Genomic DNA, 16910 nt, shown 5'->3' with positions numbered 1-16910 from the left:
TGGTGTTGGATCAGATATATTAGCAAGTGAAGTCTTCTGTCCTTGAAGTTAGAAATGGTTTTTGGCCCTGGATGAATGTCTGTAAAAGACATTCTTATCCACTTACCTAAAATGTGTAATGTCAGCTCTAGAGTTAGAGCTAGCAATTCCTTTTAACAATAAAAGCCTTACTTACTTATTTTTAATTTGTGTTAATGTCAAAAAAATGCAGAATAAGGGTAGCGGGAGCTTGTAGCCTGCCACATACATTACAAAAGTTACCGATAGCTAAATTATACCTGTTTGTGTGTATGTAATCCCCACTGGTGATAAGCTATTTACAAACTCAGCAAAAGTTGAGTTTGACAATCTATGTTATATGAGACTTTGCCAGAACAGAAGAAAATCCCTGCTGAACAAAATTACATTAACACCATTTTAAAGCATCAATGATTTTAGCAGAAGATGATTTAAGGCAAAAACAACTATTCCTGTAAAAAATTCAGAACAATGTTACAGACCAGAATGAGAATACTCTTTCTTTTGAGATATGGATTTTAATTTTTAACAATGGAATCATGGAAAATTTTGGATATGTTAGGGTAATATTCAGGTATCTCCGCTGGAGGTTCGGGACTCTTTCTACCCTTTTATAAATAGCTTCTCATTTGAGAAAGATAATAATGAAATAGCAATACCAATTGTGGTTTTTAGCAAGGAGTATGAAGCAAAGTTTATACTGAATGCCTCCTATAAAAATATTGATTTATTTTCTATGTGAAAAAGCTTGTATTGAATTCAAAAGAAATATTCTTTCACTTGAATTTTGACACCTCATCAAGAAGTTTCTAATAATTTACCACATCCAGTTACATTGGTAACTGGCTTGAAACATGACTGAAGGTCTGCAGATAAAAGGATAGATAGTGAGACATCAGAGTGAATGGAGACATAACACAATATAAGGTTATTTTCTTTGTTTTTTATACATTAGAAATAAATAAAATGAAACAGAGGTGGGAAAATTAAGGCCTATAATATTTGTGAAAAACATATCAGTAACACCTTAGTCTGTGTTTTGCCACCATTTCAAAAGGACCTAAACTATCAATATATTGAAATACCTCCATGAAATACTCAGGAAGAGTCACGACTTGCAGGTCTGTGCTTCTAGGTGTGTGCAGTGGTGATGCATGATAATCAGAATTTCTGAGGCTGCTGTAGAACTGTGGAAGATGAATCGGAGTAAAGCAGAGATGGGTGAGTGGATATAGCTCATGCACAGCTGAGTTATTGGTCTTCCAGCCTGTCATTCTTAGAGACAGATAAAAGAGGACAATAATCTTCAAAAATTGCAGTAATAGCTGAACTGCTGTATGTCCAGAGTGAGAAGTAAGAACATCTTTATTCACTATATCTATCACATGCAACTCATTGCTGTATGTCCTGTGCTAGGTGGTGATAATGTGCAGGTTTGTTGTTTAAGAAAACATTAATTAACATTATTGTTTCTTAAATATTTTCTATAGATTTTCACACTGGAAACACAATACGTTGCTGACATCTGATAAAGGCTACCCCAGGCATATCACTCCATACCAACAATCACCTTAGCTTTTCTCCTTCACTTACCAGAGTTTTTATTCATAAGCCTCCTGGCATCCTAGTTGCCTTCATCTAGAAAGCTACTATCCTTCCTGTCTCTATGCCTCCACCTGAACTTGTTTTTCAACCACATTTCCACTCTGGGCAGAGCTCACCCACAGTTCTGCAGTAGAGGAGATGCCATTCCAGCTCCTCAGGGAAAGACATAATTAATCTCTACTTTAGTTTTTTTCCTAGGGAAACACTTGTTTCTGATAGCAGATTTTTTTTTTTTTTTCCCTTCTGTAATGCAAGCATTTTTTTAAGTGAAACACAGTCATTTTCAATGCATGTCACTTTCCCAGATTACTTAAAATGCAGATGGCCAATCAAAGTAACAAGTTTGGAAACATTCCCTGGCCCAGCTCATAACAGCAGAGGTTGGATGCTATATTTATATCTATTCCCATACATTGAATATTACACGAACCGATGGGAAAGGACACAATCATAGAGGAAGCAGTAAAATTTAAGGTAGAGACTGGCTCAACAGAACTGGAGGAATCCTTTATCAAAGATACAGATGAAAGCAAGCAAGATCTTCGCATATGAAAAACATTCGACTACCTCCTCTACCATCTTGTTTTTTTGTGGTACTGAATCTCCTCTGTGCTTGCTTCAACTCCACACCAAACTGTTGTATGTCTGAAGTCACGTTGTCAGCTATAACTAATAGTTCTTTCTGTAGAGCTGTTGATGACGTAAATTTTTTCTGACAGTGATTTCACCCCATTCACATGATTGCTGTCTCCTAGAAAGTGAATGTGTCGGATGCAATTGCTTGTAGTACATTGATGCATGAAATTCAGTTGCTCATACAATCAATCTTGTTCTTAGCATGGATATTTCAGCAAATGTTATGTCAGATGCATATCAAACATTTCATTTAACAGGGATGTACATCTTTAGCAAACACAGCCAAATCCATATTCAGCCAAACACGTGAACAGAAATACAATGAGATTACTGTGGGTCGTCTTAAACAGGAGATATATTCAATTGAGTAGGTGATTTATTTGCTACTAAGAATGATGTATGTGATGTGGTGGATGATGTACCTGACTTAGTTCAGCACCTGACAAATCCAATTCAGTAGGTGACACAAGGTATCATTTTTGCAGAAATATATCTGATGTACTAGGTTATGAATTTGATACAAATTAGGTCCTTTTCTTTCATAAGCAATACTTTACTTTTCTCCTAAGGTATTTGACTGTAAACTGTATAGGAGATACATGTCTTTCACATTAAATATTAATAAATGACATGTCCATTATACCCTGTAACAGCCTTTTGAATGCTGAAATGAACAATAAGAAGTGACAGAAGCATTATTTTTAAAGGGTGTTTTTGACACAACATGTGAAAGATGGATATCAGATATAGCTAGAAGAGAAACACTGAACATCAGTGATGCTGCTTCTTGAATTGCAGAATGCCACCAGAGCAAAAGTAAATAGTAAACTACATCTGAAACTGTAACTATAAATCTCTACATATGAAGCGGCAAAAATAAAGGGGTACTAGGCTTAAGTTCTGAGCCCTCAGGCTGGAGGCAAAATTAGTGCACCTCGAGGTCAACAATAATTCATTTGAATTTTTCCTTGGTAAGGGAAAATGATCCAACCTATGAGAGCAAATGCCTATACAGCATACAGATCTACTTTTCAAGAGGTCTTCTACCCTTACATATCTTATATATTAAAGTGATAACTAGGTTAGAAGTGCATAGGCATTTAATTTATATCAATAGAAAAACATTTGTAGTTATGCTATTAAATACGAGGTGGGGACAAGGGTGAGAGGAGGAGTTGTTGATACAAAAGTACTATAATAAGAGTTTGTCCATCCCTTCCCTCCACAGTCTGGTGACTTTTCATGTAAGTTAGGCTGCTCTCTGGACATTAGAATAGACAGACACAGTCAAACCCATAATGCTGCTGGTATCCTGAAGAGCAAAACCAGAGTAAGACAAGTTTTCTAGAAGGTGGATGCCTGCACTGAGATCATCAGAATGTCTTGGGCATGTGTCTTAATTCTAAACACAAATGAAAGCTTTATGCATGAGAAAATTTTTAGACAGTATCCTTGTTTTTAAAGATTATAAATCCTGGCTTAGGCTATTAAATGGAGTTGCACATTAAACAGTGGAGATACTGAAAAAGCCATGCAAGGGAAAACCCTAACTGCATAAAGTCAGGGAAAGGTAGTTTAACACTGTCAAGAAAACATAGCAAAGTCCACATATTTTAAATCTAAAGACAATGTAAGGAAAAGAATCTCAACTATTTTTCATGGCATATCATAGATCATGCTTCATACTTACTTTATGTGAAGGAACTCCAAGTATACCAGTGGTTTAAGATGGACCTTAAAAAGAAAAAAAAAAAAAAAAAACAAACAAAAAAAATCTTTACATTCCAAAAAACAGAGTTTATTAGAATGAGATGTGAAACTGTTAACTATTTAGACAGACTATGTCTAAACAAACATAGTCAAAATAATCACGAAAGACAACAAATCAAGAAGGACTTAAAGTGTGTGTTGCTATTCCTGCTTCCTATTGTGCCCCTGCAAGACAAATTTTCATTTTCAGGTTTCTTTCCATTCAGCTCAGTGGCTTTCTTGTTTGCAGCAAATTCTGCATAAACCCCTCTAGGCCTCCTATCTCTTCTGAGGCTTGACTGTACCTCTGTTCTCTGCTTCTCCTGTCTACCCTATCACATCAACTTTCCCAGGCACAGTATCCTCTCTGATTTTGGGAAAAACAGACTATATCACTGATATATATATTAAAGTATGACACAGAAAATAGGAATAAGGAATTATGATAGGTCTTTTGATACAACATGAATAAAAATTCACTATCATGCATTTAGACTCCAGTGCAATTCAGATATTAGAATTACTTGACATGGATTTATGCTGAAATATTCTCACTTCAATTTAATTATGACATACAATATCCTTGCCTCCCCTTAAAAAAAAAAACAAACAAACAAACAAACAAAAAAAAACACCAACAACCCCCCTCAAAAAAAAACCCAAAACAACCAAAAAAGAAACAGAAAGCTTGATTTTTTAAATCTAATTTCACCAATTAAGATTTATGCTACATATTCCTGTCTACAGATGTTAATCTCATAGTCGGAACATCTCGTAGTTAAAAAAGCAGTACCAACTGGCTGTCATACACTTCTAATTGCTATAATAATCTCAAAGAAACTAATCAAGGAGAAAGAAAAACATGTTAATGAAATCAGGGAAGTTTTGGTGCTCAGATGACACTATATATCCAAGCTCTCTGAAAAGAAACCCTTGCTATTTTGACCAATATACTGGAGTTTGAAAGAGTTCTCCAGACCTGCTAGAACTCAGCTGCAGACAATCCCAGAGCAGAAAGTGAGAGATCAGGCATAACCAAGATATTCAGTATACAGTGTAGAGCAACAGCTTCAAAACAGCATTTCCTTCAGAAGTGTGCTCAAAATATTAAAAGTAAAACAAACAAACAAATAGGATTATGGTGTGAACAATCAAAATCCAATTCCAAGTAATTGGAAATGACACTTTAACAGTAGCCTTTTATCCTCACTTCACCTACAACCTTAACAATCTTTTCTCCCAACCCATCAAAACACTACAAGATCAAAAGTCCCTATACCCACTCATTTTCTTCTCCCAGGAGAAGAGACCCATATTTTTATCTCTTAGTTCTGATTGGCCTCAAGCTGGAAATATCCCCACCTGGCTTTCCACTTATAATTAGGGCAATTAGCCTCTGCCTCTCTGGGCTTGCTGCCAGTGTAGTCCAGTTGATTTTTCCCTAATGATGCAGAAAGCTCTATGACTGGAAAAAGGCTTCAGCCACAAGCAAATAGAAGTACGAGACAAGGAAGTCCAGTATGATGTGCTCTGCTGCATGGTTTTCTCACCAATCTCACTCAGGAGTTTTCTTTTCTGCAATTACAGACTAACTTGATCTTAAGTCATCTGAATTTTACAGAAACTTTCCATGTACATCAGAAGGTTTCAGTCCAATCTGTTATCATTACAAGTGCAAGCTGGAAGATATTTTTCTGCCTTATTACATCTGTTATTCAGTCTGCTTTTCACCTGACACAGGCTAGACCTTTTTTTTTTTTCCCCCCCAGTGTCTGAAAGCAAGACTAATTCAGCTGCTACAGAATCTTAGTTTGTTTTCTTTGACAAACCCTGAGAGGAAAGTCACCGTTACCACACTTTGATTACTGCATCACTTTCCTCAAGGAACAACAAATGAAACACTCAAGTTTTTTTAAAAAGAAACACCCCCCACCATGGGAAACCATAAAGTAACAATCACATAAGGTTTATTATAATGTATTCTATGAGAGCTGAGTTTAGCCTAAAGATACACTTGAAAGGATACATACTTTCATGCATCTAGAGCTGATAAAAATGTGCTCCTATGTGTTTGTGCTAAGATATAAACTTTGATAAAAGGTAAAAATGTAGTTCTGAAAATCTTACGTTGCATTCTGCCATCAGCATTTTATTGCTGGCTGAAATGCAGTTTATAAACAGTGAAGATGGATCTAACAATTCATATCAGTATGGTCAATCCATTTTAGTACTAGGTAAATTAAATTTGAGTTTCTAGAAAACTGCCTGTTAGATGTAGAATTTTCCTTTATGGACTCTGAAGGCTGTTTTACTTCTTCAACTCAGCCATTACTTTAAAAATATTTACCTCTAACAGTTAAGAAAAGAGGCTCAATATCATATGTTTTTATCAGGTAAATATAATCTATAAATAAGACTACGTTGTGCCTAAACAAACTGAACAGGTTCTTGTCTTGCTATTACATTCTTATAATTCATTATATACCTTGAAGGAGGAAAACTCTTACATAACACAGGTCTTACTAAGAGAAACATGTATTTGAATGCCTTTTTTTCCTGATGTTTATGTAGAAATAATGTAAGGTTAAGATTGAAAATATTAATATTGTTAACCATTTCATAGAAGTGGAAGAGCATGGTAAGCACTCTCTAAAGCTCTTACTGTGTACATAGTTACATGGGTTGAATATTAAAACACTGTGACACAACTTTATCACACAAATAGTTGTTTATTATTGTTCTAGTCCAATGTCTTTGCTGGTGCCAAAAGTGGCAGTAGCCCCACAGTTTGTGATCAGCAGGGGTTAACAACCAACTGTAATAATGTTAATAACCAAATAACTGTAGAGACTGAGTCTCTTGGATTGTGGTCCTGGCACTGGCTCATTGTGCAGAGCCTGCATCCTTCCATGCTTTTGGCAAAGTGTAGGATCCTTCACATCCAACAAAACTAATACACAGTCACCTGAAGCTGATGTTTGAATGTGACAGAGGGTTGTCACAAAGACCTTTAGTAATGATGAAACCATCCAAGTTGTACATTTTAGATGGAAAATAATTACCATGTTTCATCTTGAAATGGATTTATGTAATATGTTTTATATACTGCAGTAAAGCAAATTTTGTGATAGTCCCTCTGCAAGTTCTCTAACTTGTTGGGTGAGGATTTTTCAGTTTGATGACAGTAAAATAGTTTAGTAAAACAAAAAACACTAATCCTTTTTCTTTCTCCAGAATTTTATTTTATGAGAATTTACTCACAAAGCATTACCACTTTTGTTCCTGTTCAGAAATGACAAAAACTCCTCTAGATAAAATAGAATGAAAAAACATTTAAAACAAACCCAAAAAAACTTTATCGCCACCTAATTTTTAAGAAAAAAATCCAAAGTGTTGTTGAGCTTTGGTTTTGTATCAGACTCTGTATCTTTCTGTGGCTTTAACTCACTTCAACAGCCATTTGGACATATTATATTTCTCTACACCAAAGGCCTCTGACCCCATCTTTTTCTGCTGGCTGTCTCTTAGAGTATAATGCTTTAGCTTTGTGTAACTTGCAATTTTTATTTTTTTTTTAAATTATTATTTGCCTTGAGAGCAAACTGTTTTTGTAGAGCCATAAACTGCCATTTCACTTCATATTCAGACTTGATTTGTATTCAACACTAATCAGCATTCAGGTCCAATGTATTTGTGATGTTTCAAGGGAAAGAAAATGCCATTCTTAGGTGTGTTTGAACTGAGGACCTGGGAAAGAAGCCCAGATTTAGAGTTAAGTGTACTTTAGTGTGTGAAGAATGAGATGATGCAATTCTGCTTTTTTGTTGCTGTTGCTGGTAGTACAGTATCCACACTTGCACAGACGACTGGCACTATAGCAAACTTCCCCACTGTTTGTTCTGCTACCCAGACAGTGAGTTTACGAGCTTCTGCTAATCCCAGGAGGATCCTCATCTTTACTGTGTGTCAGCTGAGGAACTGTGGAGTCCATTGTCCCATCCTGGGTGCAGTGAGAACATCTGGCTGTGGGAAGAAAGGCAGGTGTGACAGATGAGAGGCAGCCACAATGCATCATGTCATTAGCTGTTTTTGAAAGTTGATGTGATTCATGCACTTTTAGAAGACTTTAGCTGGACTTTTTCCAAGTTCCTTGAGAGAAACTCTTGACTGCTGAGAAAAGGCAACAAAACACATGCATCTGCAGAGTATTACCTGTCTATGAGCATCCTTTCTTACCGTTTTTTACCTTCTCCATGAAAGACAAGGCTCTCCACCATGTCCTCCATTCTCACATCCTCCAACCATAACAAAGGCTGTGAAATGCTACATATAGCACAACTGCCTAATTGTAATAGTCTGAAGTGGCAGGTATTCTGACCTGCAGACTGATCAGTCAATTCACAAATGGATTGAGTGCTGCAGTCATAGAAGATGAGATGAACACCAGGACTGTCTCCATAAAATATAAGAGCTTCAAATATTCCCATTTCACAGAAAAAAAAAAAAAAAATCATTAATAACATGATAGGTTTGCAGTAGAAACTTGAATTACACACTAGAAAGATTGATATGATGACTGATATGACATACAGAAAACACCTGGTATCATTTTGTCCTTGCTGATATTAGAGTATAAGACCTTGACTACTGTGAGGTAGGACAAATAAGAAACTACGTCAGCTAGACTTAAGGAGGGACTGTTGGCAGGAGGAGTTTCCATCTATCAGACAAGTTATTTCATACAGTAACTATTAAAGGCAAACCTCAACTCTAAGGTAAATTACCAAAACTACTGACTTTGTCCTCATTTTTCTCTGGTCACCTGCAACAGTGACATTCACTCAAAATAACCAGGATCCTCATTATAATAACCAAGTGAAATAGGGTATTTTTGCCTGTACCTTTGCTCAGAAATGTCTATAAAGAGTTATTTTTCTGTAAAGAGTTATTTAGACTCATGTAAGAAGTACAGCTGGCATCATTTTTTGTGATTTTTTTCTTAACATAATATGAGAGGAGAGTGACCTTTGACTACATTTTCTGTGTGTTAGCAGTGTACAAAAAGAACAAAATCACCAAGGCAGGTGTTATTATAGATCTTCTTCTCCTGACTTTCTTGCAACCAGAAAAAAACCACAACTCATTTCATAGTTATCATGGCTCTAAACATAATATGTGATATCTTCCATGTGTTGCCTATCCCTACTCCCAAATAAGAACAAAGAAAGTTACTTTTCTTCCACAAGAGAGGAGAAAAAAACACCCTCTTTTAGGGATACTCTTTGTTGCAGGGATGAGGAGATTGAGGTTTTATCTTTTTTTCTTTTTTTTTTTTTTTCCAGTTTTTGTACTTTGATTAAAGTTCATTCAAAACTATTTTGAAGGCTTAAAATCGGTTGGACTTTTTTTGGTTCATATGGTTTGTTTTCTTTCATGTAGAGTCTTGCCCTTGCAATCTGTGAAATGTCTGATTCAGAGCCCAATTTAATTGTCAAATGTATAGATTATCTTTGTACATCTTGGAAGAAAAATACATTTTCAGACATTTGCCCTTGATAGCTGATGTTCTATTAGCAGCTGTGAATTGAACATTTTTTAAACAGTTATGCAAATTAATTAGACATTTGCAAACACAGACGTACAGGTCTGTGCAAATCTCCTTCTTATCAAAGATGAATACTAACTTTTGTACCTATTTATAGAATGATTTTGTATTTTTTTTAGCTTTGACTCCCAGACTGTGGTATCTCAGAGCAGAGTAATTTGTGGTGGAATATTTATAAATTACTGCAAAGTAAGATAGTGTATCAAGGAAAATTCTCCATAAAAGATATTGTATTACATCCACATCTTGGATCTCAGAAGGGAAAAAGGAGGGAGTAGAGCATCATTTTTATGCTTGTATATAAAAATCATACATTTTGTCATTGATTCGGTTCAGTGGCCATTATTGCTAAAGGTTGAAGACTCATGTTTCATACCTTTTTATCAGAGGCAACTGACTCAAAGGTAGTGGTTTGCATTGTGAGGAAGGAGGTATAGAAGACCCTTATGTAGAAGTTATTTCTAGGAGTTCCATATGAAACAGAGCTCCAAAGTAACATGATGATTGCCTTCCCCATTACACTGATGCAGTTTTAGCAAATGTGTGCTTGGGATTTAAGCAATGATCATCTTTTGTTTTGCCTGTTTATTTCTGTAAGCATCCTAACCCTTTCTAGCAAGTGTTCTCCTTCCACAATATTGTGAGCCAAGTCGTCTGTCCTCTTTTCTTCTTTATTTGAAATTTTGACATGGACAGTGCAATGAAAACAATACTGGTTTTAGTTCAGTGCCAAGGCAAGAATACACCTTGTACATTGGACTCTAACTCATTCCTTTGCATTCTGCTTTTACCTGGGCACCCTTGTTCCCAATAGACTAATTTCTGTAGGAACGTCTATATTTTTAAAAATTCCCCTCACATGATTCTTATGAAATATCATAGATATCATGATCTGTTCTGCGTCCTAAAACCCAATTAATTAAAGATTGTAATTTACTCCTATGGATGAAGCTGAGACCAGAGAAGGAAGTCTAATTTTTAGGTTTTGTTTTTAATTCAGAATTCAGTTCACTTTCAGGTCAATCATATATTAACATTCTATTAGTTTATTAAAATAACATTTGTATGCAAAGAATGGAACCATTCTGATCTGTTCCCCTTGATGTCAGACAGTGGGCTTTATGCTAAAATAAAATAAAATTTAAAAAAAAAAAAAAAAGTGTTAATCGAATGAGCTTTCAAGTAACTACATTCCACATTTTTCACATTTTTACTAAAAATCTTAATAATTGCTGCTAAGCTTGACTACACACCTGCTACTTATTTTATACCACATTGAAGGACACAGCAGAATATGCACTGACCGTAGTTAAGGCCGGAATTTCACCTCTTACACTTAGTGTATGGTTTTCACATTTTTTTGTATCCTTTGTTTCCCTTATTTCATCCGACAGTAAGGTGACCCAAACTCAACTGAGTCTGAAGATTAAAATTTATTTTGAAAGGATTTGCATTTGATCCTCATGTTCAACTACATATATGCTCTGGTTGAACAGAAATGCTCTCTGATGCAATTACATTTTCAAGGGGCATTTTGAGATTCCATCTTATACAGCATATCCCATTTTCCACATCCTACAAATCTATTCATCTTCATGGGTTCTTTTTTATTGTCTTCATTCATAAGGTTAGCAATTGCTACCAACAGATGTCATTAGTGGATATAGAAATGTGAATTGATAGAAAATTTATCTGAAAATTTGTGAGTTCTGCTAAAAACAGGAACGGGTAAGAAATGAAGTTTGTTTTCCCTCAATAGTTTTAGCTTTTAATTGAAGCATTTAAGTGGTGAACATGTGTGTTTTCCCAGTCTCAGAGCAAAGTTCTTTCTTTTTTCCCATTATTAACAACATTTTTCATGCCCTCAGGAACATGAAGTCAAGCATTTTCTTTCCTCTTCTTTCAGCTCAGCAAGGATCCTTTTCCCAATCATGAAGCAATATCCCCTCTTGCTCAACACTCTCAAAGCAGAAATTGTTCACCTGGCAAAAATTACTAGAGTACATAATCTAATCTTTAAAACAGTATTGTTTATATGGGCTTTGGATTACCTAAATTGGGTTAAATTTCTGAGAATAAGATTATTTCTGACCAAAAGAGCTACCAAAGATGATTCTTATTCACCAGATCAGTAGGATGAATCATCACCGTTGCAACCAATCATTTGCCAGTCATTATTAACTTTTCTTTCTTTTCTAAATCCTGACACTAAAATATATGTTCTGAGCTGATTTTACACAGATCTTCTAGTGAAGAGATATCATAGGATGTATCAATCAAAATCAATCTATAACAAGATGTTTTTTTCCTTGTTATATTTTCCATGCTTTCATACATCATGTATCTCAAAAGATGATATGAGATTTCTTTCACCTGTCTATGATTACTAATGCATTTAGTGTGTTCTCTGTATGCCTAACATAATGAAGGAGTTGCACATTAGTTCAATGTTGAAAGAATTACAATATTATTGAGCTCATTATTCAACTTGAAAAAGCATATTATATTGATTAAAACAGAGTAGTTAGGTGCTTTTGTGATAGAAAGGAGAAAACCTAAGCTTGAAAGAAAAAATTATTATTCTACAGGTTATTCCAAATGGAAATTAACCTCAATTCATTAAGCTCTATAAGTCAAAATACTCATTCCTCAACTTTTGAACTGACCTTACTGTCAGAAATCTTGGATGAATGTTCAGAAGAAAATGTGGTCACAAATCAAAAGGAAAGACTGCTTGGACAGGAACTGTGCATTGCTCATCACAATTCAGTTCACACTATTGTCATAAAGGTAAAAAGTGCACATGTGGGAGCAGGAACAATAACAGTGGGAGAAAAAGAAATAAAAAGAACACAAAAAGATATAGGCCAGATTCTCAGATGATGTAAATTTGTCTATCTTCACTTGAACAACAGAAATCAAGCTGATTTACACTACCTGAGAAGCTCATTTCATTATAGGTTTGGTGTCAAGGACACATAGCTTCCCATAACTCCCTTCTTACAGTGCTATACAGTTGGACTATGATGGAAGATGCTACATTTTTTCTTGAGCACAATATCAAGTAGAAAAATAAAATTGTTACAATTTTCTTTATATCGGGGCTGGGCTTTGAGGTGATAAGAAGTGGGTAACACACAATAAATTCACTAGAATCCCATGTCTATGCTACTACTCAGAAACAATGTGATGTAATGAGGGAAATCCAGATTGTTTTGAATAAACTTTTCAAAAACAGTTGCCATTTACAAAATCTCAATTTCTGACCTTTTAGAAATGGTTTTCAGGGGTTCTGAGAGCCTTGTTGAACTTGCAGTGATATTTTCAAAGTCTCAAAGGAAGCCCTAAAATAGGTCCTGGAAAACTGAGGCTTCCATAGTTCAAGACTAAAATATTAATGGAAACAAGTAAGAACAGTGAAATAGTGATTGCTGGTCAACATCACAGACTTATGGAACTACTACAGCTAAACTGTTTTTGCACCTCAGGAACAAGAAGAGTATTTAAAAACATAAATGTAAAAACATGATTGTGTTAAACTTTTTAGGTAGTTAATTACTCCTCAGAAATACAAGATAAAAAACTATGTTGAAACAGCTTCAATTCAGAGTGTGGGAGAAGAAGGGGGAACTATTAGTATTTTGATGTACTGAAATGTACAGTACTACTTTTGTGTGTGTGTGTGTGTCTCATGAAGAAAAATAGCTTAGTCATTTTCTCTAGAAAAGTGGAACACTGTGTATGCCCACTACTTTTATCCTCTGCTTATTCTGGAAGGAAACTATTCTTAATGCACCATAAATAGTAATTTCACTGACATGACAGAATATTACAGCACTACAGAAGTCATTATGTTCCTTAGTGTCAATGATCTGCAAAGTAGGAACAAAATTCTGTTTTCTTCCATCAACATAGTGTAATGCTGTTGTAATGTATGTTATGGTGTCCAACAACATAATGTAATGTTACTGTTGTCCCAGTAATTCCACTATTTTAGTTGGATTACTCCTAAAGTTTACCTATGTAACCAACATAAGAATCTGACTGGAGGAACTATAGAATTACAGCTTAATATGATGGACCATAAAGATATTAAATTAAAGAGCCTTTTATCCCCTTATCAATGACCACCCCATAAGCTTCTGGTATATACATTGTGATGGCTCCTGTATTATTGCACCTATTTAAGTAGGTAAAGAAATAACCCATACAAGAGTCCTAATGAAGAAATAAACACAGCTAAAACACAGCACATCTACGAGAGACTGTAACGTCTCTCCAGTCTGTCAATAATACAGGCAGTGTATCTGTTAAAGGAACCCTAGTAATTTGTAAATCCATAGGTTATAAGAGTTCCAATAGAAACTTAAGATTTTTTTTTCTGTCAAAAGTCAATGTATATAATTCTTCTTCCAATTTTGAAATGCCTGAGAATTATATATGTAACATGAGTTAATAGCGTTGAAGAACCTTTATAATACTGTGCCAAAGAGCTCAACACTAAATAGGCAAAATTAATATATAAAAGTTATTGCTGTAACATGAAGTTTCTCACTACTGCAGAGAGGTACATAGAATCATTACAAATAGTTCATTTTGCCTGTTGGTGGTACAGTCATGGGGTTTTTCTGTTTGTTTGTTTGGGTTGTTTTTGTTTTTTTTTTTTTTAACTATAGAATTATCTGTACTAGCTGATGATCCATAGTTCTAGTTTTTCTCATTTTACCCATATTCAGCTTTTAACCATGTACAGAAAAAATAGAATAAAATGTCAACAGCTGCCATTAAAATAGTTTAAGGTCTTTGACAGACCTTGAAAATAAAATGTCCTCCTACTATCAGTTCCAAAATCTATATCAAATTTTCCTTCCTGACTTTTCCGATTTATGGCTCATTTTGAGTGTGACAGATACTAAAACTCTCTGAATATTTATGTTTCATCATAAACACACTTTATGTATTTATTTCTTATAAAGTTTGTAGCAGAACAGCAGAAAGGAAAGTTGCCTGCCTACAGCCTCACATTTGAAACCTCTGGAAAGAGGGGGTCACTCTTTTTCTGAGAGCTGCAGCTGTGCCAGATGTGGCAGGTTTCAGGTTGAGGTAGAGCCAAAAAGGAGCTTAGAGGGAAATGCAGAGACTCAGAGAGTCTGGCGGCCTGCAGGTAACCCTTGGGGCATGGGAAAGGAGAACCCCTCAGGTCTGCCTGTGTGCAACAGATTCGGCCTTGGAAATCACTTAAAGATGCTCAAGTAGAAAGTGTGTCAGGAGGACTCAAATGGCAAGGATACAACAGCCATTCCCTTTAATTTGTCTCAACCTGTAGATCAGTGTTTTTGCCATTTAGTGAGTTTCCTCAGTCTAGTTTATTCATTTGTGTTCTGGTTTTAAGACACTGGAGAAAACCACTGCTACACCCACTTCAAGGATAGAGAATAAGAGGTCACTCTCATGGGTTTGGCCCACTTGAGATCCTGTTATGCTCAGGAGAAAGAATTTGCAAATTAATGACATGCATTGTATACTCCTCTGCCAGGAGAGATGTGTGTTTTCAAAACAGTAGAGCAATAGAATTTTGAATTATAAAGGATTCCCTGACTTTGTGTGATACATTGTTACATTGACTTCTAGTAAAATGGCTTGGGGTATGTTTCTTCCATAAATGTGTCCAGATTGATCAAACTGAGCATTAACAGTAATGACCCATTATTATGATTTCTGTAGTTCACTTCCCTGGCAGAGATCACTGTTAAACACCTGAGACAGCTAGAGAGCTTTCAGAAACATTTACAATTTTAACCATTATCATGGGTTAACACCAGCTGGCATCTAAGCACTACATGGCCACTTGTTTACTATCCCTCAGTGGCATGGGGGAAAGAATCAAAAGGGTAAATGTAAGGAAGCTCATGGGTTGAGATAAGAATAGGTTAATAATTGAAATACAATAATAATAATAATAATAATAATAATAATAATAATAATAATAGTATTGAAAGGGAAAATAACAAAAAGAGAGTAAAAGAAACACTAAGAAAAAAAAAGTCATACAACTGAAAAACAATTGCTCATCACCAACTGACAGATGCCCAGCCAGTTCCCAAGCAGCAGCCCCAAACCATCTTTCCTGCTAGATTATGTACGGAACATAATGTTATAAATTATGGGATATCCCTTTGGTCAGTTGGGCTCAGCTGTCCCAGCTGTGTCCCCTCCCAACTTCTTGTGCAGCCCCAGCCTACTCACTGTCAGGGCAGCATGAGAAGCTGAAGAACCCTTGACTTAGTGTAAGTACCGCTCAGCAGCAATTAAAATATCAGTGTGTTATCAACATTACTGTTATCCTAAATCCAAAACACAGTACTATACCAGCTACTAGGAAGAAAATTAACTCTATCCCAACTCAAACCAGGACAACCTCAAAACCTAACTCCAAGAAAATTTAACCTGTGGAAAGAGAGTCATAAACAGCATCCAAAACTGATGATAATACTGTGAGAAAAAAAAAGGGTTATTGTGAACAATGCATCCTTAATTGGTGGCTCTTATTGAGACTGCAGGTGAGAGGTGCTAAGCAGTAAGAGAGGTAATAAATTGTTAAGATTAAGCTAAAATTGTATGTGATATTTTAAAACTTTGTTTCTAAATGTGCCTCAAATTACAAATTATAAATCTAACCATGTTTCTTCATTCTCTTTTCTATTGAAACTAAAATACTAGGAACAAAATATATGTGGGTGAAAAAAGTTCACTATTCCCTTGGAAGGGTCAAAGTCAAACAAAGCAGAAACACCTCACCAAGGATGTATTTAGGGAACCTGGGAGCTTGTGAATTTCTCTTGACATGCTGAAAAGAGCCAGGTGGACGTGTGCCAAATCTGACAAAGCAATCCTCTGTAGCATGCAAAAACCAACATCCTTTCTGAAGAGAGCAGACTGCTCAGAGGCATCCAATAGGCCCGGACAAACCCAGAAGTGTTATATTAAGACATCGCTTTTGCACAATAAAAAGCATATTTTGAATCATTGAAGCTAAATATTTTTATCTTGAAAATTACTAACTTGGGCTTTATTATTTATAGGGAAAAATGAAAGGGTAAGTCAGATACTAGACTGTGAGTGCCTTACAACTAATTCTGAAACATGACTCACACTTTTGCTCCATGCCTTAAAGCTGTTCTGTATCGTCTCTGACCTAAGGCCATCTAACTAGCTATCCTGTTTTGAACAAGGGTGAAATTGAATGCAAGTATATCAATTAGCAAATGAATACCCTCCTTGGCTTCAACTGTTTTCA

General features: G+C 35.5%; 1 long non-coding RNA gene across 1 annotated transcript; it reads right to left on the bottom strand.

The window, feature by feature from the left end:
• Positions 1-1103: 1103 nt before the first annotated feature.
• Positions 1104-16570, bottom strand: LOC113477124. The gene is made up of 3 exons (XR_003397847.1): positions 16412-16570; positions 3950-3993; positions 1104-1205 (listed from the first exon to the last, which is right to left on the bottom strand). It is a non-coding gene; the product is annotated as an uncharacterized LOC113477124 (long non-coding RNA).
• Between the last annotated feature and the right edge of the window lie 340 nt (positions 16571-16910).

Source organism: Athene cunicularia (genome assembly GCF_003259725.1).
Source record: "Athene cunicularia isolate RWA chromosome 2 unlocalized genomic scaffold, athCun1 chr2_part1, whole genome shotgun sequence".
NCBI classification, from domain to species: domain Eukaryota; kingdom Metazoa; phylum Chordata; class Aves; order Strigiformes; family Strigidae; genus Athene; species Athene cunicularia.
Note: the sequence above shows the minus strand (reverse complement) of the source record. Positions and strands in the feature narration are given on the sequence as shown.